The sequence below is a fragment of the Thalassophryne amazonica genome, chromosome 5 (assembly GCF_902500255.1).
Source record: "Thalassophryne amazonica chromosome 5, fThaAma1.1, whole genome shotgun sequence".
NCBI classification, from domain to species: domain Eukaryota; kingdom Metazoa; phylum Chordata; class Actinopteri; order Batrachoidiformes; family Batrachoididae; genus Thalassophryne; species Thalassophryne amazonica.
In genome coordinates, this window is record NC_047107.1 from 114562062 (window position 1) to 114585241 (window position 23180).

Genomic DNA, 23180 nt, shown 5'->3' on the forward strand with positions numbered 1-23180 from the left:
CATGTAAAACACATTTGGGAATGCTAATTTTCGAGTAGATATGCAATATATTATTACTCACTGCTCTAAAACTGTAAGAGTGCCCATCACAAAACTTTCAGGAATGAATTAATACATCCTTATGTACCTCTAGTAAAAATCTGAAAAACGTTGGAGATATTTTTTTGGAATTTGCATTTGAAGTATATAATTGGTTACAACATTTTTGTGGTGGATTCCAGAAGAATGGTCTAACACAGACGTGTAGAGCTAGGCAAGACCTTTAAAATGACACTGGAACCAACTCTGTAGGTGCTATAGTTTCTGAGTTACAGCTATTTGAAATTTGCGACTACACGCTAATTAGTCAAAAGTTTGTTAGTGCCTATCTCACTAATTAGGAGTAACTTAGCAAAAATATTTGAGTTCTGGCTGTTTTTCATATGTCCCAATCACTCCACCAAGTTTCATGAAAGTCCAGACGTGTTGGCAGATTTTCTGTTGAATTGACACGGAATGACCCTATTGTGTCATCTCAAATATTCGAGGTCTGTTAGAAAAGTATTCGACCTTTTTATGTTTTTCAAAAAACATATGGATTTGAATCATGTGTGATTGCGTCAGGCAAGCTTGAACCCTCGTGCACATGCGTGAGTTTTTCATGCCTGTCGGTTGCGTCATTCGCCTGTGAGCAGGCTTTGAGTGAGGTGTGGTCCACCCCTCTCGTCTATTTTTTATTGCGAATAAATGTCTGAACGATTTGGAGCTTTGCTGCATCAATTTTTTTCCAGAAACTGTGAGAGACCTCCAGGTGGACACCGTTCGGAAAATTAATATGGCTTTCAGGGACGATTTTATGGGGATTACACAGATTAAGGAGTGATCCAGACGGTTTAAAGACCGCCCACAACTGCTGAGAGCGCGGCGCACTCCCAGCCCCCATCGACAGGCTGACACCCCGCTGGAACAACCAGATCATTTCCAACGTGAAAGCTTCGTTGATCCGGGACCTCGTCCTGATTTTCACAAAAAGGCTGAAGATGTGGACATCAGCACTTTTTCGATACATTCCACCGTTACAGGAGTTTTTTTCATGGAAAGAAAAGCGGAGGGACGCGCCACGGAGCCGTTCATTACACGGGACAAAACCACCTCGGTGTTGGTCTCTCAGGACAGCTTTCAGGTGGATTTCAGACGGATTCCGGTTGCTTTTCAGTCGTGTGATTATCCTATTGTGATTGTGCATGAGCTGGACATGCCCCAACATGTCCTGGAAGGGCTTCATCACGGCGTTGCTTTGCGCCATGCAGCTCCACCGCGACGCACGGAATTCCCCGCATGTCGAAAAATGCTGATGTCCACAGTCTTTTCACAATTCCTGTGCTAGTCAGACGACATACCGGATCAAGACAGCGTCCAGTTTAGAAATGAACAGCACATTCCACTGTTACAGGAGTTTTGTCATGGAAAGAGGAGCGAGGGATGCGCCACGGAACCATTCATTACGCGGGACAAAACCACCTCGGTGTTGGTCTCACAGGACGCTTAAAGGTGGATTTCAGACGGCTGTCGGTTGCTTTTCAGTCGTGTGATTATCCGACTGTGATTGTGCATGAGCTGACATGCCAGAACATGTCTCGTGAGGCTTCATCACGGCGTTGCTTTGCGCCGAGCGGCTGCACCGCGACGCGCGGTGGAGCAGCTTCTCTTTCCATGACAAAAACTCCTGTAACAGTGAAATGTGCCGTTCATTTTAAACTGGACGCTGTCTTGATCCGGTATGTCATCTGACTACACAGGAATTGTGAAAAGACATGGACATCAGCACTTTTCTGGCACATTAAGACAGACGTGCGGAGGAGTTCCGCGCGTCGCAGTGCAGCCGCTCGGCGCAAAGCAACGCCGTGATGACGCCTCACGGGACATGTTCTGGCATGTCCAGCTCATGCTCAATCACAATCGGATATTCACACGACGGGAAAGCAACCGGAATCCGTCTGAAATCCACCTGAAAGCTGTCCTGAGAGACCAACACCGAGGTGGTTTTGTCCCGCGTAATGATCGGCTCCGTGGCGCGTCCCTCCGCTTTTCTTTCCATGAAAAAAACTCCTGTAACAGTGGAATGTGCCAGAAAAAGTGCTGATGTCCACATCTTCTGCCTTTTTGTGAAAGTCAGAGGAGGTCCCGGATCAACAAAGCTTTCACGTTGATGATGAAATGATCTGGTTGTTCCAGCGGGGTGTCAGCCTGTCGATGGGGGCTGGGAGCACGCCGCGCTCTCAGCAGTTGTGGGCCGTCCTTAAAGCGGCAGTAACACCCCGTAATCGGTTTAATCCCCATAAAATCGTCCCTGAAAGCCATATTAATTTTCGAACGGTGTCCACCTGGAGGTCTCTCACAGTTTCTGGAAAAAAATTGATGCAGCAAAGCTCCAAATCATTCAGACATTTATTCGCAATAAAAAATAGACGAGAGGGGTGGACCACACCTCACTCAAAGCTTGCTCACAGGCGAATGACGCAACCGACAGGCATGAAAAAACTCACGCATGCGCACGAGGGTTCAATAAAAAGGTCGGATACTTTTCTAACAGACCTCGTATTAACACTGAAATGATGCCATTTATGCATTTGATTTTTTAAAGCCATTGTGTTTTCTTTGAAATGTAAAGTTGGATCAATTCCTTTCAACAAAGACACAATACACCTAATAATTAATAACACACACTGGCTGCTGGTGCTTAAGGGAATTTACTGTGCCAGAAGATAAGCGTCACATGATTTCCTTATGTTATGTTAAATGTTTAAGTAAGTCTCACTATAGTTACATGACAGGTTAGTCTCAAATCTCAATTTTTAACTTGATTTTAAGTCTCATACCTACACCTTTTTTCTTTATATATATATATATATATATATGAAGAGGAAAACTGCCTTCTTGCTATACAAGAAAAGCCATAAAAAAAGATAGCCCTCATTTGTTTTGATTAATCTCAAGGGGGGACCCTTTTTTTCTGTCTATTGTGACTGCACAAAATCTGTTTCTATCCTATTTGGCTAAAACTATTTTTTATAGCTTTTGCGTTGCCTCGATTTAATCTTTTATGCTGGTATCTGAGCCACAAAGAGACTGTTCCATAACAGCAGTCTTTCTCTTCTGACTCACTTTATTAATTTTTAATGTCATTGACATTTTGGAAGGAAAAAAGACACAGAAGGAGCAATAATGCCAAACATCAGATATTGATTTACAATAAAGAGGTACCTCATTACACATAAGGTTAAGACAACCAGTCAACAAGAGGAGGCTTGAACTACTGGTAATGAGGGATTACTTCACTTAAGCAACAACATGCTCACTGTTGGAGCGGCGGGGGGGGGGATACATTTCATTAGAATATAAAACTAACTGGATAATAACTTCATCCTAAAATTTGTCTGTTTTTAAAATGGCAGTAAAACCTTGCCCAATCTAAATCTGGATCCCTGGATGGCTTTTTCTCTCATCAGAGATGCAGGATGATGCATGAAGACACCTGAGACCGTCGGCTCCTTTTTCACCCTTGCCAACCCAACACATCCCCTTCAGAAATCATCTCTAACCGGCCATCTGTTATTCCAACACACTTGACCGAGATATCAGTCCGTCTCATTTTTTTTCCTGTTTGCCTCTTCATCCACCACCTCCCCTCTCAGCTTTCAGCCCTCTCAATGCACCATCCTTCACATTTCCTCTAGATTGCCTCATATTTCAAGCTCGAATGTCACAGTATATTTATACCTTGACACATTCCATATATGTCCATTCCTGTCCCCCATCTCTTCCTTTCTCATTCATTTCCTCGCCCTCTGTCCTCTTGTGTCATGTAAAGGTTAAAAAAAGAACAGTGGAAGAACAGGAGGTGTGGAGTGTAGGGGGGGGAGTCTATACCTTCATCTGTGGTGGCATGCTCATCCCTCATGGCTAAGGAGGAGAGGGTAATCTTCAGTGTGAGTTTAGGGTCTTTGGTGTTGAAGACCCTGATGGCTGCCTCAGCCACACATGACTGCACCTCATTTGTCCTCTGTGATTGTCTGCAAGGCGTAGATACGCAATTCATTAAAAAAAATATTACTGTTGGCTTCTCATAAACAGATAGTTGCAGGTCCTGATTATTTGGAAGAATGTTTTCGTATAAACTCCCTGAAGAATGACTTTTGCTATGTGCAGTATTCTTGGCAATTTTACTTACGTATGTTCCGTCGTATGTACAGTAGTGTTGAGAATAACAGTAGTGCTATGTGACTAAAAAGACTAATCCAGGTTTTGAGTATATTTCTTATTGTTACATGAGAAACAAGGTACCAGTAGATTCAGTAGATTCTCACAAATCCAACAAGACCAAGCATTCATGATATGCACACTCTTAAGGCTATGAAATTGGGCTATTAGTAAAAAAAAAAGAAAAAAAAAGGGGGTGTTCACAATAATAGTAGCATCTGCTGTTGATGCTACAAACTCAAAACTATTATGTTCAAACTGCTTTTTTAGCAATCCTGTGAATCACTAAACTAGTATTTAGTTGTATAACCACAGTTTTTCATGATTTCTTCAAATCTGCAAGGAATTAATTTTGTTGGTTTGGAACCAAGATTTTGCTCATTTACTAGTGTGCTTGGGGTCATTGTCTTGTTGAAACACTCATTTCAAGGGCATGTCCTCTTCAGCATAAGGCAACATGACCTCTTCAAGTATTTTGACATATCCAAACTGATCCATGATACCTGGTATGTGATATATATAGGCCCAACACCATAGTAGGAGAAACATGCCCATATCATGATGCTTGCACCACCATGATTCACTGTCTTCACTGTGAACTGTGGCTTGAATTCAGAGTTTGGGGGTCGTCTCACAAACTGTCTGCAGCCCTTGGACTCAAAAAGAACAATTTTACTCTCATCAGTTCACAAAATATTCCTCCATTTCTCTTTAGGCCAGTTGATGTGTTCTTTGGCAAATTGTAACCTCTTCTGCACATGTCTTTTATTTAACAGAGGGACTCTGCAGGGATTCTTGCAAATAAATTAGCTTCACACAGGCGTCTTCTAACTGTCACAGCACTTACAGGTAACTCCAGACTGTCTTTGATCATCCTGGAGCTGATCAATGGGTGAGCCTTTGCCATTCTGGTTATTCTTCTATCCATTTTGATGGTTGTTTTCCATTTTCTTCCATGCGTCTCTGGTTTTTTGTCCATTTTAAAGCATTGGAGATCATTGTAGATGAACAGCCTATAATTTTTTGCACCTGTGTATAAGTTTTCACCTCTCCAATCAACTTTTTAATCAAACTACGCTGTTCTTCTGAACAATGTATTGAACGTCCCATTTTCCTCAGGCTTTCAAAGAGAAAAGCATGTTCAACAGGTGCTGGCTTCATCCTTAAATAGGGGACACCTGATTCACACCTGTTTGTTCCACAAAACTGACGAACTCACTGACTGAATGCCACACTATTATATTGTGAACACCCCCTTTTCTACGTTTTTTTACTAATAGCCCAATTTCATAGCCTTAAGAGTGTGCATATCATGAATGCTTGGTCTTGTTGGATTTGTGAGAATCTACTGAATCTACTGGTACCTTGTTTCTCATGTAACAGTAAGAAATATACTCAAAACCTGGATTAATCTTTTTAGTCACATAGCACTACTATTATTCTGAACACTACTGTATTACTACTCGATACAAGTACTGATAGCATGCAGCAGACTGGAAAATCAGTAAGAACCCTTGAGCAAGGTCCATGTTGCTTCCCATGTACATTTCAGTGCCTTGCATGACAGCACGATGAATGAATGTGAGGCATCATTGTAAAGCACTGAGTGTCTGATTTAGATGGAAAAGAGCTGCAGCCCGTTTGCTTATTGGTAGCCCAGCATTGTGTCCTACTGAACTACTTTCTTGATTGCTATTAAAATCAGAAAAATACATTTTCAAAGTGCTTCCCCACTTCTTAGCTTTGCTGCTATGTCTCATATGAAATCCGTGCGGTACTGAACGCTGAGTGGCACAGCAGAGCTGCAGGTGTGACAGAGCGTACCTGGATCTGGAGAGGCAGGTTGGCACTGATTGTGTACAGCAGCAGTTTCGTGGGTTTTTTCCTGCACATCAGCACCAGCTCCAGGTCCATGTCACCTTTGATCAGGAGGCCCTTTGCCACGAGGCCGACACGCGTCACCCCACACAGCACTGATGTGGAGCGCGGTCTGAGGGCAGACGGATGATAGCTACCATTAGATTCTGTCACACACATATAGAGAACTTACAGCTGAAAAACACAATCCACCTGAAACAAAAGTAGCTTTGAATGGCAGACTGCCTCTGGAAGAGCTGTATTCTGTCTTTCCAGAAAGGAACATCCAGTCCAACTGTTGTTTTAAAAGGCAAATTACAGTATTCAGAGATTAATTTCCCTTTTTTGTTCCATTTTGATTGTTAGGACAATTTACTGATGAACTTCACTGTTGAGTTCTAGGAAGCAAACTTGGAAAAATATTATTTCGTAGCAGATTAATCATTTGCTCTCAGAGTTTGGCTGATGAAACCAGCTCTAATCGCTTCCACAATCACAGAGGAATTTTCTACAGCTGCAGCTTTTCTCTCTCTCTCTCTCTCTCTCTCTCTCTCTCTCTCTCGTACACTTCATGACGTGGAGAATACATTGGAATATACTAAAAGGTAATTATTTGTAATATCTATAATGTAATAGCTTGGTAAAACAGCTGAATTTTCATTCTTTTTTATGAGTATCTGTAAAATTATGTTCATGACAGATTTAACATCTCGTCACAATCATTTAGATGAGCTGTGCTGTGATGCAGGGCACTGACTCGCACTGACGCTCAGTGTTTTTGAGTTGTTTGCGCCACGTTCACGTGAAGTTTACAAAATTAATGCATGCCAGAGATTTTGAACATTTATAAAAAAATTTGCGCACTTGCAGGAAGCCGTGCACAGTTTTCAGCAGTTTACAATGAGTTTACTCTCCAGTACGGCAGATTGCGTGCCAGTGTGGGGATCAAATTCGTGTCAAGTGTCAAGGTACCTTAACTCTTTCTAAGGTCACTCATTTTAAATGTTAGAGCAGCTGCTAACCTGTGCATGTGTTTGCTGTGTCAGACACATCATGATGATAAGAACTTTCTTTTTGTTTTTGCTTTGACATTATTGGGCATTCACACACTGTGATGCCTGGTGCAGACAAACTGGGGAAAGCTACTTTATATTTTTGTTTTCTGACAGCAAACACAGATTTCACTCACTGAGAAAAATACATAATGAATTCAGCTGCAATGAGATTAAGTTTCCTCTGTCAACTCTTCCATCACTGATTCACATTTCCATAAAGTCCAACAGGAAACAGAAGCAGGAGCTAAACCTGCAGCTGGTACCAATCTGTGTTTGGTGCATCGCACAGCACTGCAGTTTGTGATGATGAGACCTACTGCAGTGTAGATGGTTAAAAAGCATCAGTTTGACAGTTTGACGTTCACACTGCTCTGGTCACTGACAGTCGTTTCCTCTCCAGCACACTGGATTTATTTTTCAGCCTCACTGCACGTTCCTTTCAACTGCCGCAGGTCCATCTACAGCCATCTTCATTCACTCAGTCGCACTTATTTAGAAATCTGATGCACAATGAGTACTGAGGGTCCAGCAGGTACTTTCATCATATGAATCTACGCCTAACAGCTTGATGCAGCTGGGCGGTTTGATGAATGACACCACTTCAGTTATAGATACGCCGAGTTGGTGACACGATTCAACACCTAAACTGCTATCACACAAAATCCCAAAGTGATGTTGGGAAGATATCTAGAATACATTTCACACTCAGGAAAAAGGTAACAATTTCTCCTTTAATACTGAGATTAAAGTGACTGCTGACAGCAGCTTTACTTTTGTTTTTATATATATATATATATATATATATATATCTGACAGCACATTCTGAGCTTTGATTTCCAAGAATTGCTCCACTTCACATCTTTTAGCTGCACTCTCGTTTCTCTGTGTCTGAAAGAAAACCTGCCAGATGCACCTTGTTACAGTTTGACATCCACCAAATACAATAAACATCAGACACTTCTGCATTTGTCATTAGCAACATGTCAGCAATAAATTCCTCAAACAATATCCGTTTATATGTGGCTAAGAAAAATAATGTGTCCTGTGATATTGATTTATGGAATATAGGTGTGTGTGAAGATTGATATCGTGCAGTGAAAAAGTTTATGCCTCCCTCCTGATTTCGTCTACATTTCTGAATTTGTCAGCCTTAGGGCTCATTTATACTGACTCTTGTGGTATTACTGGTTTTGCACTATACGACTTCTTTAATAATAATCGTATTTGTAAGAGTTTAACCTTGACTATTATTATTTTAAAATCTGCTCCTCAAAATTTAGAAAAATTTTAGAAAAACATCATGAATCGAGGATCTTTACATAGTTAAATATACTTAAAAGGTCTGTGGCTGTGTTTAATTAATGATAGTTCAGGCTTTAATGTGCAGGCAGCGCAAAACACCGCTGGTTCACACAACATAATCACAGTTTAGCCACTCACATGAATGCAAAGTTAAGTCTTCTTGTGAAAATGACGGAACACGGAAGTGGAGCTTTTTCAGCATTCGCCCAATTGACGTTTCATATCCCGCAAAACTTCGAAGAGGTCGCCGCGCTGCGAGATCTCAGTAACATTGAGAACTGCATTGAGACACTCTGATCGGGCTGCACTTTAACTGCTGCACACGGACAACACAATTAACATCGCAACATAAAACTATTTTATATTGTGCCTAAAACTCTCATGAATATTTCTCTGGGTTTATAGACGTTGTTATTGCGTTTGTTTTATGTAAACATGCGAGAATCACAGGCTGTCTCTCCGTTATTTTCAATGGGAGCTGCTGTGAGCTACGCTCGCTTCCTGATCATGTCGTTCTGGGGGAAAGTGAAGTTTGCTCTTTAACGTCTTGATTATTGTTCTTTACAACATTGTTTGTCCTCTTTATTCCAGATTAATATATATAATATGTCTGAAATTCGGTTTGCGTTTATTAAATTCCGCGTAGATTAAACGTAGCAGACACAGATTATTTGTTATTGTTTTAGCAAGTTTTCAGGGTATCATCAATCAATCAACTTCAATCAACTTTTTCTTCTATAGCACCAAATCACAACAAACAGTTGCCCCAAGGCGCCATATTGTAAGGCAAGGCCATACAATAAATATGAAAAACCCCAACGGTCAAAACGACCCCCTATGAGCAAGCACTTGGCAACAGTGGGAAGGAAAAACTCCCTTTTAACAGGAAGAAACCTCCAGCAGAACCAGGCTCAGGGAGGGGCAGTCTTCTGCTGAGACTGGTTGGGGCTGAGGGAAAAAACCAGGAAAAAGACATGCCGTGAAGGGGGGCAGAGATCGATCACTAATGATTAAATGCAGAGTGATGCATACGGAGAAAAAGAGAAAGAAACAGTGCATCATGGGAACCCCCCACAATCTACGTCTAAAGCAGCATAACCAAGGGATGGTCCAGGGTCACCCGATCCAGCCCTAACTATAAGCCTTAGCGAAAAGGAAAGTTTTAAGCCTAATCTTAAAAGTAGAGAGGGTATCTGTCTCCCTGATCTGAATTGGGAGCTGGTTCCACAGGAGAGGAGCCTGAAAGCTGAAGGCTCTGCCTCCCATTCTACTCTTACAAACCCTAGGAACTACAAGTAAGCCCACAGTCTGAGAGCGAAGCGCTCTAATGGGGTAATATGGTACTACGAGGTCCCTAAGATAAGATGGGACCTGATTATTCAAAACCTTATAAGTAAGAAGAAGAATTTTAAATTCTATTCTAGAATTAACAGGAAGCCAATGAAGAGAGGCCAACACGGGTGAGATATGCTCTCTCCTGCTAGTCCCCGTCAGTACTCTAGCTGCAGCATTCTGAACCAACTGAAGGCTTTTTAGGGAACTTTTAGGACAACCTGATAATAATGAATTACAATAGTCCAGCCTAGAGGAAATAAATGCATGAATTAGTTTTTCAGCATCACTCTGAGACAAGACCTTTCTGATTTTAGAGATATTGCGTAAATGCAAAAAGGCAGTCCTACATATTTGTTTAATATGCGCTTTGAATGACATATCCTGATCAAAAATGACTCCAAGATTTCTCACAGTATTACTAGAGATCAAGGAAATGCCATCCAGAGTAACGATCTGGTTAGACACCATGCTTCTAAGATTTGTGGGCCAAGTACAATAACTTCAGTTTTATCTGAGTTTAAAAGCAGGAAATTAGAGGTCATCCATGTCTTTATGTCTGTAAGACAATCCTGCAGTTAGCTAATGGTGTGTATCTCTGTCTTCATGGATAGATAAAGCTGGGTATCATTGCGTAACAATGAAAATTTAAGCAATACCGTCTAATAATACTGCCCTAAGGGAGCATGTATAAAGTGAATAAAATTGGTCCTAGCACAGAACCTTGTGGAACTCCATAGATTAACTTTAGTCTGTGAGAAGAATTCCCCATTTACATGAACAAACTGTAATCTATTAGACAAATATGATTCAAACCACCGCAGCGCAATGGCCTTTAATACCTATGACTGCTCTAATCTCTGTAATAAAATTGTATGGTCAACAGTATCAAAAGCAGCACTGAGGTCCAACAGAACAAGCACAGAGATAAGTCCACTGTCCGAAGCCATAGAAGATCATTTGTAACCTTCACTAATGCTGTTTCCTGTACTATGAGAATTCTAAACCTGACTGAAACTCTTCAAATAGACCATTCCTCTGCAGGTGATCAGTTAGCTGTTTTACAACTACCCTCTCAAGAATCTTTGAGAGAAAAGGAAGGTTGGAGATTGGCCTATAATTAGCTAAGATAGCTGGGTCAAGTGATGGCTTTTTAAGTAATGGTTTAATTACTGCCACCTTTAAAGGCCTGTGGTACATAACCAACTAACAAGATAGATTGATCATATTTAAGATTGAAGCATTAAAAATGGTAGGACTTCCTTGAGCAGCCTGGCAGGAATGGGGTCTAATAAGCATGCTGATGGTTTGGACTGAAGTCAACTAATGAAAATAACTCAGACAGAACAATCGGAGAGAAAGAGTCTAACCAAATACCGGCAGTCACTGAAAGCAGCCAAAGATAACGATACATCTTTGGGATGGTTATGATAATTTTTTCTCTAATAGTCAAAATTTTGTTAGCAAAGAAGTCATAAAGTCATTACTAGTTAAAGTTAATGGAATACTCAGCTCAATAGAGCTCTGACTCTTTGTCAGCCTGGCTACAGTGCTGAAAAGAAACCTGGGTTAGTTCTTATTTTCTTCAATTAGTGATGAGTAGAAAGATGTCCTAGCTTCACGAAGGGCTTTCTTATAGAGCAACAAACTCTTTTTCCAGGCTAAGTGAAGATCTTCTAAGTTAGTGAGACGCCATTTCCTCTCAACTTACGGGTTATCTGCTTAAGCTACGAGTTTGTGAGTTATACCACGGAGTCAGACACTTCTGATTTAAAGCTCTCTTTTTCAGAGGAGCTACAGCATCCAAAGTTGTCTTCAATGAGGATGGAAAACTATTGACGAGATACTCTACTCCCTTACAGAGTTTAGGTAGCTACTCTGCTCTGTGTTGGTATATGACATTAGAGAACATAACGAAGGAATCATATCCTTAAACCTAGTTACAGCGCTTTCTGAAAGACTTCTAGTGTAATGAAACTTATTCCCCACTGCAGGGTAGTCCATCAGGGTAAATGTAAATGTTATTAAAAAATGATCAGACAGAAGGGAGTTTTCAGGGAATACTGTTAAAGTCTTCTATTTCCCTACCATAAGTCAGAACAAGATCTAAGATATGATTAAGTGGTGGGTGGACTCATTTACTTTTTGAGCAAAGCCGATAGAGTCTAATAATAGATTAAATGCAGTGTTGAGGCTGTCATTCTCAGCATCTGTGTGGATGTTAAAATCGCCCCACTATAACTATTCTATCTGAGCTAAGCACTAAGTCAGACAAAAGGTCTGAAAATTCACAGAGAAACTCACTAGTAACGACCAGGTGGACGATAGATAATACCAAATAAAACTGGTTTTGGGACTTCCAATTTGGTGGACAAGACTAAGAGACAAGCTTTTCAAATGAATTAAAGCTCTGTCTAGGTTTTTGATTAATAATAAGCTGGAATGGAAGATTGCTGCTAATCCTCCGCCCCGGCCCGTGCTACGAGCATTTGACAGTTAGTGTGACTCGGGGTGTTGACTCATTTAAACTAACATATTCATCCTGCTGTAACCAGTTTCTGTTAGGCAGAATAAATCAATACGTTGATCAATTATTATATCATTTACCAACAGGGACTAGAAGAAGAGAGACCTAATGTTTAATAGACCACATTTAACTGTTTTAGTCTGTGGTGCAATTGAAGGTGCTATATTATTTTTTCTTTTGAATTTTTATGCTTAAATAGATTTTTGCTAGGTTATTGGTGGTCTGGGAGCAGGCACCGTCTCTACGGGGATGGGGTAATGAGGGGATGGCAGGGGGAGAGAAGCTGCAGAGAGGTGTATAAGACCACAGCTCTGCCTCCTGGTCCCACCGCTGGACAGTCACAGTTTGGAGGATCCAAAAAATTGGCCAGATTTCTAGAAATGAGAACTGCTCCCATCTAAAGTGGGATGGATGCCGTCTCTCCTAACAAGACCAGGTTTTCCCCAGAAGCTTTGCCAATTATCAATGAAGCCCACCTCATTTTTTGGACACCACTCAGACAGCCAGCAATTCAAGGAGAACATGCGGCTAAACATGTCACTCCCGGTCCTGATTGGGGAGGGGCCCAGAGAAAACAACAGAGTCCGACATTGTTTTTGCAAAGTTACACACCGATTTAATGTTAATTTTAGTGACCTCCGATTGGCGTAACCGAGTGTCATTACTGCCGACGTGAATTACAATCTTACCAAATTTACGCTTAGCCTTAGCCAGCAATTTCAAATGTCCTCGATGTCGCCTGCTCTGGCCCCCGGAAGACAATTGACAATGGTTGCTGGTGTCGCTAACTTCACATTTCTCAAAACAGAGTCGCCAATAACCAGAGTTTGATCCTCGGCGAGTGTATCGTCGAGTGGGGAAAAACGGTTAGAGATGTGAACGGGTTGACGGTGTACACGGGGCTTCTGTTTAGGGCTACGCTTCCTCCTCACAGTCACCCAGTCAGCCTGCTTTCCCGACTGCCCGGGATCTGCCAGGGGGGAACTAATCGGCGGCTAAGCTACCTTGGTCCGCACCGACTACAGGGGCCAGGCTAGCTGTAGAATTTTCCACGGTGCGGAGCCGAGTCTCCAATTCGCCCAGCCTGGCCTCCAAAGCTACGAATAAGCTATCACTTATTACAAGTACCGTTACTGCTAAAGGAGGCCGAGGAATAACTAAACATTTCACACCCAGAGCAGAAAAGTGCGGGAGAGACAGGAGAAGCCGCCATGCTAAATCGGCTAAGAGCTAGTAGCTACGCAACCTAGCGGATTCCTAAAAACACAAAAAGCGAATAATGTGTAAAATAATTTAAAGGTGATTCAGCAGAAGGAGTGCCCCAATCAAGGCACCAAACAGGCCATGAAGCAGCACAGGCAACGCACGACACAGTCGCCAAAAGAGAAAAAAAAAAAAAAAAAATAAAATAAAAACGAAAGCGTTAGCAAGCTAGTTAGCTTGCCAACGCTGATGAAAGTTAGCAGATAAAAGTGCTTCCGTCGCGGATGTTTCGACCGTTTAGAGGTCTTCCTTAGCGTTGGAGCACAGTAAAAAAGTAAAAAAAAAAAAAAAAAAAAAAAAAGTAAAAAGGTAAAAAAGTAAAAAAGTCTTGAAAAGACTGTTAATTCAAGTCCAAAGCAGCAGGTAGCAGTCTCAGTGTAAACAGTCCCAACTACAGAAACTCCTTTCAGGCCTTACGTTCGGCAACACATGCATGCAGTCTCTTATTAATGTGACGAAAAGCATAAAAAAATTACATTTTTGTAGTATAATATTAATTTACAACTGTCATCATGTGGATTCTCTATGTTGTTTGACTGCAGCGACTCTCTGGCGCGCAAGGGATTATGAGATATGTCAATAGGGCCAATTAGCCGATAGCACAAAAAGGTTTTTTTTTTAATAAGGACATTTGTCATTGACATATGCAAACATTTATGGCACAGAGACAGACACTGAAAGACATTCACAGGTATTTGAATGAAATAAATATCACAACAAACGACTACAAAATGGCACTTGAGTTTGCTAAAAAGGCAGAATTCCGCCCCGAACAGCCGATGTGGAGGATAAATCCAAACAATTACTTTGGTGTTATAGGAAGCAATTTGACTTTTTCCACAGTGGCGAATTATACATCCAGGTGCCTCAACATTGACACATGTACACGAGGTGCTACGACTGTAACTATAATAAGGTCTATTAAAACTCAGCAGATTATCAAGGATATTAGATTTTTTAATAGCTCTTCAGCCCTACGGAAGGTATTGATAAAAACAAAAAAAAACAGTATGTCCTTAGTGGTTAGTATACTACCAGCTTCACCAGTTCATTATAATGTTTCCTGATTCAGAGGTGAGTGGAAGAAGATTGGGATCCACTGAGCAAACTGTTTTTTTCCTCAAAGTAATCTAGTCTAGTGTCAAGGTTACCTTTTATCCTCTTGATAAAGTCTCTGTCATCTGGTCCTGCATTCTCTCGAAACCTCTTCTGACAACTTCCTGCACAGTGGAGGGAAAAACAAAAAGCCAAACAGTTATGCCAAACATCTTCTATAAACCGAGAGGGAAGAAAACACCTCCAAAAAAAAAAAAAAAAAAAAATACCGTATTGGCCCGAATGTAAGACAGGTTTTTCCCCCTAAGAAAATACAGGGACATTCTATAATCAGGATTAGTCTTTTACATGTTGCAAACATCCAAAACAGTAAGTCGCAACAATAATCCTTGAAGACAGTGTAATCTTTAAACTACTTTTAGTTTACAACCACTCACAACAGCCAACAGACAAAAGTCAGGCTGTAGGTACAAATGACACTCATGGTGCCAATTTTAGCTTCTCTGTATATTAAAACCATCACTTATCTACAACACTTAACAAGACCACACAAGAACCCACATAAAACATTCACAAATAACACTAGGACTCACAAATATTAATCATTATAAAGTTTTGCTGCTGTTCTCGTGTCACTTGTACATAGTGACTTGTGTGAAGCGCCTTGATGCAACTTTGTTGTGATTTGGCACTATATAAATGAAATAAATTGAAGTGAATTGACCCATTATCCTGTGACAATATTCTGCTGAAACTGCATCAAGAGAATTTAGTTTTAATGAAGAGAGCAGCAGAATCACATCACATTGTGCACTGTTTACATTTATCTTTATGCATTTGACCTAACAACCTAACAGCAATACCTGGATTAGAATGACACTGTTGCATTTATTTGTATTTTTATGTTTGTTTTTGGCCATCAAAACACTTAAACATTTTTTAAATGTTATTAAAATTGCCACAGTTGCTTTCCTCATCTGTTCATGGAAATCTCTGAGGAGCTTCTGAGGCTTTAAAAAGTCCTGTGCAGAAAGCATGCACAAAAGTTCCACTTTTGGAGAATTGGTTGACTCTCTGACATAATAATCTGAGGAGCAAGGTAGGTCAGTTTGTGCAGTTTATTGCCCTGCTGGTTGTTGCACTCAATGTGCACAATTAGCACTATTTCACTGAAAAGCAAAAAAAGATTTGGTCTTCAGAAAGTATTTTTCAAAAAATAATTCTTGCAAAAAGGGAAGCCATCTTGCAATCAGGGCAATACAGTGATCATAATAACAAATTTAACAGTTTAAAAAATATCTACACAGAAGAGAAATTTGCTAAGTGTTTCAAAATGTAGCTCACAAACACACAAAGTAAAATATGTGGGATATATACAAATACAAAACATTTGATCCACATAGTACACAGATGCACAGTAAGTAAAACAAACATAAACCATGATATTGATGCAAAAAAAAAAAAAAACACCAACATGGATGTATAATTAACACACACAGACCTTCTGACAATCTTGTTGAGGACTTGTTGGCAGGAAGTGGGTCTATACTCAAAACCTTGTAAAGTTGTCCAAAGGCTAGGAGACGTAACAAATGCTGAAAGACACAAAATCCAGATACAATGAGACATACTATCTACCTCCAGTCACAGGGGAATGTTGGTATGGTGGTGGTGTTTGTGGGGGGGGGGGGGGGGGGGGGGGGGGGGGGGGGTCTAGATAACAAGCACCTACTGTAGCTTTTATTCTCAATCAATATTCATAATTATTGGAGAAACTAAGACATTCTGCTGGGAGGAACGTCATACATTACAGATGGGTGGAATAAACATTTTCTGGGCACAAATATAAAAGGAATAGAACAATATTCCCCAACTAAAGATTCAAGCGTTTTTCATCGTACTCAAGAGAGAAAAACAAAGGCAGAGAGAGTGAGCGAGTGTCGGAGAGGGGAAAAGATGAATTTGTCGATGCCTTCTTTCTCTGCACTGAGCCAGTGTGTTCTGCCAGGGGGCAGACTTTGTTGTTATATGTGGCACAAAGAAGTGGCAGCAGCATCATGTCTCTCCCAGTGTAAATGGCAAGCGTTCCCACACTTAATAGGTAGCTAATTAGGCTGCCAGTTTTTCAGGGCACCGATGGGCTGCTGAGTCGAGGTCAGAGTCCAGGTTTCTGCAGTCACGCAGATATTTATAGCACCGATGTGAGCTTGGGGCTTCACCAGAGCGACCCACGAACAACTTTAAATTCCTGATTTATCCCTCGTTCCATCACTCCAACAGATGGGACCACTACTGGGACCACAGCGGGATGTCTGCAGGTCTCAAGGGTAGCATAGCATTGGCTGGGTTGTTCTCATCTGGCTCAGCTATATTCAATTAAATGAGTGTCTGTGGCTGTTTTTATTGTGGAAAACTAGGAAACAACAGTTTTATAATACTCCAAGGCAAGAAGAACACGTATCAAGCGGCAGTTCAAATGAATATGTTGCAGGCATGTAAATTAGCATCAATACAGTCCTAATTATAGATGCGTACATGTAGAAAGTTAGAGTGGACACGTCCCTTTTCAGTGGTGTCCCTTCTCAGCATGTTATGTCGGAAAAAAGGTGTTTGTCTCAACACAAACAGTAATAGAAGCTGCACCTCCAACTTGAATCTATCATTTCCTACTTCTGGCACACATTAATTTAGAGAACTTGTCATGAACATTGTGAAAACTATTCAAAATACTGCATGGCACTGTGTGTCATTGTGCGCAGCGCATCTGAATTGAGACTATAATGAGATGTTACATCTATAATAAACACAACTTTGCAGATACATTATCTAACTCAAAAGAAGGAATGAAAATGCACCTGTTTTACCAAGCCATTACGATATAAATATTATAAATAATTACCTTTAAGACAAGATTCCAAATGTGTTCTCCACTGCACACGTGCACGACAAGCTGTAGCTGTGGATAATTTCTCTGTGACTCTGGGAGTGATGAGAGAATAGTTTCATCAGCCAAATTCTGAGAGCAACCGAGTCATCGGCTACAAAATGATTATTTTATATATTGTAGCATCAAGTGGGATGCATTGGCATGATGAATTGTGCAGCAGTGTGAGGATCAAATTGTCAAGGTGCAATAACGCTAATAACGCTTGGTGAATTCTACTTGATGATGATCGGAAGAGTCAACATCGAAGGACCAAAAAGCGACATCGCTATGAACGCTTGGCCGTAACAAACCAGTTATCCCTGTAGTAACTTTTCTGACACCTTCTGCTTAAAACCCAAAAGTCACGGTCTGTATTCTACTGAAAATCAAGATCAGCAAGCTTTTGCCCTTCTGCTCCACGTTAGGTTTCTGTCCTCCCTGAGTTTGCCCTAGGCCACCTGTGTTATCGTTTGACAGGTGTACAGCACCAGTCAAATTCTGCACCTGCCACTGTGCCTGGAGCAGGTCATGCCCAGCTGGGCCGGGCGCTTGACACCAGAAGCCAGAACATTGTGGGGGTCCACAACATTTACAAATATGTGCAACAATGTCCAGTACGAAGTGACCTTCGTTTGTTGCCCCTGTCCCAGCTTTTTTGAAGTGTGTTGCAGGCATCCATTTCAAAATGAGCAAATATTTGCACAAAAGCAATAAAGTCTATCAGTTTGAACATTAAATATCTTGTCTTTGCGGTGTATTCATTTGAATATAGGTTGAAGAGGATATGCAAATCATTGCATTCAGTTTTTATTTACATTTTACACAACTTCCCAACATTATTGGAAATGGGGTTGTAGTAACCTTATACCACAATTGTGTTATGTTACCGATCCTGAGTAAGCTGCTAATGTTCTCCTTTTTAAAGCCTCAAAAACTGCACAATATCAGCAACACTACTAATGTAATGTTTCTAAAACCACTAGCTACAGCTTGTTTAGTGTTTTTTTAATTGGGCGAGTATGTTAATGGCCGACCTGTGCGCTGTGTGTGATGTTGTCAGCCTGCTGCGCGCTGAGTTCAGACAGGACATCTATAGGTTCTCTTTCACAGGGGTTGTGAACTCCTGGACCACCTGAAATGTTTAAACAGAGACCATTCAACTTCAATTCACTTAATGGAAAAAGCCACAAATATAAATATTTACCAACCGATACAGATTTCAATACTGCAAGAATCCCTGAACCAAATAAATGACCTGCTGTATTAAGGACTTCATCCTTAATCAATGTGAGGGCAGCCTCACATTGCAGATTTCTGGTCCTAATCACCTTTCCAATTTGAAAAAAAGAGGCAACACAGCCCTGTAAATGGTAAATGGACTGCATTTATGCAGCGCTTTTCCATCTGCATCAGACGCTCAAAACACTTTACAATAATGCCTCACATTCACCCCGATGTTAGGGTGCTGCCATACAAGGCGCTCACTACACACCGGGAGTAACTAGGGGATTAAGGACCTTTCCCAGGGGTCAAATCCCAGTCAGGCTGGGATTTGAACCAAGGATTCTCTGGTCTTAAGCCCAACACTTAACCACTAGACCATCACCTCCCTCCAGGCGCTTCTATGACCGAAGCTATTGCACATGCTTACAGCCATACTGTGTGCAGTCTATGCGCTAAAATCAGATGATATTACAATGTTAAAACATATCGGTTAACATCTGAAAACTATTCTGAATGCACGCTTTTCAAGGGATAAAGGATGTATACTTCCAGAGGAAATTTAAAGAAGTCAGTTAACAGTGAGTCTATGAACACACTGCCTTGCACACACAAGCTGACGGCTGCACTTTGCTGCCTGCTCTGGTCAATGAAATCTCTCTGCTCCAAAACAGAAAACAATCTGCATGGTATTATAATTTTAGCCTGACAACACAATTTTGACAGTAGCATGGTGGCTTAGTGGTTAACACTGTTGCCTCACGGCAAGAAGGTTGTGGGATCACTTCCCACCTGGTTCTTTCTGTGTGGAGTTTGCATGTTTTCCCGTGTTCATGTGGGTTCCCTCTGGGCGCTCTGGCTTACTCCCACATCCAAAGACGTGCAAGTTAGGTGAACTGGAAACTTTACATTGACTGTTGGTGTGTGTGTGAGTATGACTTTCTCTATGTGGCCCTGTGATAGACAGGCATCCTGTCCAGGGCGTACCCTGCCTCATGCCTGATGACTACTGGGATAGGACCCCACCCCTTGATTGGAGTCAGCGGATCTGGAAAATGAATGAATCAAACTTTTGGTGCAACCAAATCAACATTCAAGCAGAAATTTTATATTTCAAGATGTAGTAATGAAATAAAAACAAAACTGTTAAATGAATTTAAAAAGAAGCATATTACTCCTGTTTGCACAGATTAAACCTGATTATTCATTTTTGTGCCTCACGATATGTCTGAGCATCACAAATAATATTTATTACTTTCAAAAACTTCACCATTGGTTCAACATGCTTTATTGCCAATATTACCACAGATTACACATGATTACATACTCCACATGGGTATCAGTTTGTTTTTGAGCCACATCAGGTGCCAGAAACCGGCAATGGAAAACCTGATTTAATCTGGGCTGCTATTCTAGCGCACTATATGTTTTCAGCAATATACCAACAAGTTATTTTCCTCTTTCATTTTATAGATTTTCCAAAAGGTTAGCAAAAAAATATAAAAGTTCTGTGCATAAAGTTTCTTTCTTTTCATCACTGTTGCCAACGTCACTTTTTTCACTTTAACTTCAAATTTTCCAAGTGTTTGTGAATAATTTTTCACTGTAAAAATGGATCTATGGGAACCAAGGTGTCTGAAATTACTTGATCTACAATAAAAATATTTAAACTGTACAATACGCAGTTGGGAGCAATCAAGTTCGTTTACTGTTTTGCCAGAGTATATAACTTTTTAACATGTTACAGACATCAGTGTTCTTATATAAATAACTATAACAACAACAAAACAAACTATGAACTTGACAAGAAAAGGCTTGCGAACACTGATGAGAACACATTTTTGAGTTGCCTGAAAAGAAGTGACCACTGACCTGGCAGGAGAATTCCGGATGCAATGCACTCAATGACGCGACGCAGAGCTTCTCCAGGTCCCAGTAGCCTGTTGCAGGTGGCTATGGCTTTTTCACAGATCAGCTCTAGAGGCTGCAGAGGTGGAGGGAGAAGGCAATCAAAATCGGTTTGATCCATACCCATTAAACATTTGTCCTGCACAAATACAATCTCATGCAAAGCAACCTTAGCTCATAAAAATTCACACAGGATTTTATTCTGTCTGAGAGCGCAATGCCTGAAAAGTACAGTTTCTCTATTGTTTACTTTTGTTCAGAACTGTCTGGTACTGAATGCTCGCTACTCTTTGTTGTACAAAGTTACTGCTTATATGCTTCTCTGGTAGGGGTCCCATTATTCTTGCACGTTTTGAATAGTTATTCTGAATGTGTCACCATCACGTACCCATCCTTTGAGACGCTGCACTCAGGCAGTCTATTGCACATCTCTCTTAGAACTCGCAAAACGATGACGCAGGACTTCAGATCTGCAGCTCTAGCCTAAAGGGACAGACAGACAAAACTTACTGACAGCATGAGGAGAATTCAATAAGACAGCAGCCTGAGTGTGTAACGGACGCTGATAACATGCGCCATTCCACAGTGGTGGAAATGGAATGGGAATAACACCTGAAGCTTCAGTATGTTTCCAATACCATTTACAAGCAACTACACTTCATGTTTAACTTGACAGATGTCCTACAGTCAGTGTGTGGCCAGTAAACCAAAAGCTTAGTTTTGATGACTGCTAATTCACAAACTGAAACGTTAACAGTAATAACACTAAACCGATAAATTACTAATAAATACGTTTTTTTTTTAATTGGTTTAAGTTACCACAAACTGCCTTATTATATAAATGTAGTTATGTGGAGGAATAGCTCTGTAATCAAACACATTTGGATATGAAGACGATATGAGCAAGTGGCCACTTGCATAGATTTTTTTTAGCATATCATAAAGCCAACATTCACTATTAAACATCAGTTAGTAGTTGTGTTTAACAACAAGACATTTGGCTACAATATTCTGTCAGAACCAGTCAGACCACCCAGGTCCTCATGAATTACTGTCCATCTGGAAAGTGATTTAGAAGACACACAGAGAAGAAGCAAAAATGGGCTGCTAATGCTAACGCAAGAGAGGAACTTATATCTATACAGAAAAACATAACAGGACTGCTGCGCAGGATTATTAAACGTGGTTCAATCCGGCAACACTTGGAGAGGGTAACAATCTAGTACTGCAAAACGTGTAGCTAACAGTTACGGCAGCAAAGGATGCAGAGGACAGCAGTGGATGACTTACATACATACATACATATATATATATATATATATGTATATATACACACACACACACACACACACATACATACCATTCCAATTCCAATGAAGTTGGGATGTTGTGTGAAATGTAAATAAAAACATAATACAATGATTTGCAAATCCTCTTCAACCTATATTCAATTGAATACACCAACAAAGACAAGATATTTAATGTTCAAACTGATAAGACTTAATATTTGCTCATTTTGAAAGGGATGCACATTCCAAAAAGCTGGCACAGGGGTAACAAAAGACTGGTATTAGGTATAAAAGGTTCTTAGGTATAAAGGAGCATCCCCAAAACGCTCAGCCGTTCACAAGCAAAGATGGGATGAGGATCACCACTTTGTGAACAACTGTGTGAAAAACTAGTCCAACAGTTTAAGAACAATGTTTCTCAATGTTCAATTGCAAGGAATTTAGGGATTCCATGATCTACAGTTCATAATTAGAAGATTCAGAGAATCTGGAGAACTTTCTACATGTAAGCGGCACGGCTGAAAACCAACACTGAATGCCCGTGACCTTCGATCCCTCAGGCGGAACTGCATTAAAAACTGACATCATTGTGTAAAGGATCTTACCATGTGGGCTCAGGAACACTTCAGAATATCAGTGTCAGTTAACACAGCTCATTGCTACTTCTACAAGTGCAAGTTAAAACTCTATCATGCAAAGCGAAAGCCATACCTCAACATCATCCAGAAACGCCGCCACCTTCTCTGGTCCCGAGCTCATTTGAAATGGACAGACGTAAAGTGGAAAAGTGTGCTGTGGTCTGATGAGTCCACATTTCAAATTGTTTTTGGAAATCATGGACATCGTGTCCTCTGGACAAAAGAGGAAAAAGACCATCCAGATTGTTACCAGCGCAAAGTACAAAAGCCAGAATCTGTGATGGTATGGGGGTGTGTTAGTGCCCATGGCATGGGCAACATACACATCTGTGATGGCACCATCAATGCTGAAAGGTACATCCAAGTATCCTGCTTATTTCAGTAAGACAATGCCAAGCCACATTCTGCACGTGTTACAACAGCGTGGCTTCATAGTAAAAGCGTGCAGGTACTAGACTGGCCTGCCTGCAGTCCAGACCTGTCGCCCACTGAAAATGTGTGGGGCATTATGAAGTGCAAAATACAACAACGGAAACCCCGGACTGTTGAACAACTGAAGTCATACAT

The 23180-nt window shown here is 40.8% G+C and overlaps 1 protein-coding gene and 1 long non-coding RNA gene across 2 annotated transcripts in view; both read right to left on the minus strand.

The window, feature by feature from the left end:
* Positions 1–23180, minus strand: part of LOC117511146 (spermatid perinuclear RNA-binding protein-like) — a 196080-nt gene that overhangs the window by 67331 nt on the left and 105569 nt on the right. The gene's annotated exons all lie outside the window — the stretch shown is intronic.
* On the minus strand, positions 14734–21093 carry LOC117511148. The gene is made up of 5 exons (XR_004560899.1): positions 21075–21093; positions 20651–20762; positions 18592–18689; positions 16133–16226; positions 14734–14795 (listed from the first exon to the last, which is right to left on the minus strand). It is a non-coding gene; the product is annotated as an uncharacterized LOC117511148 (long non-coding RNA).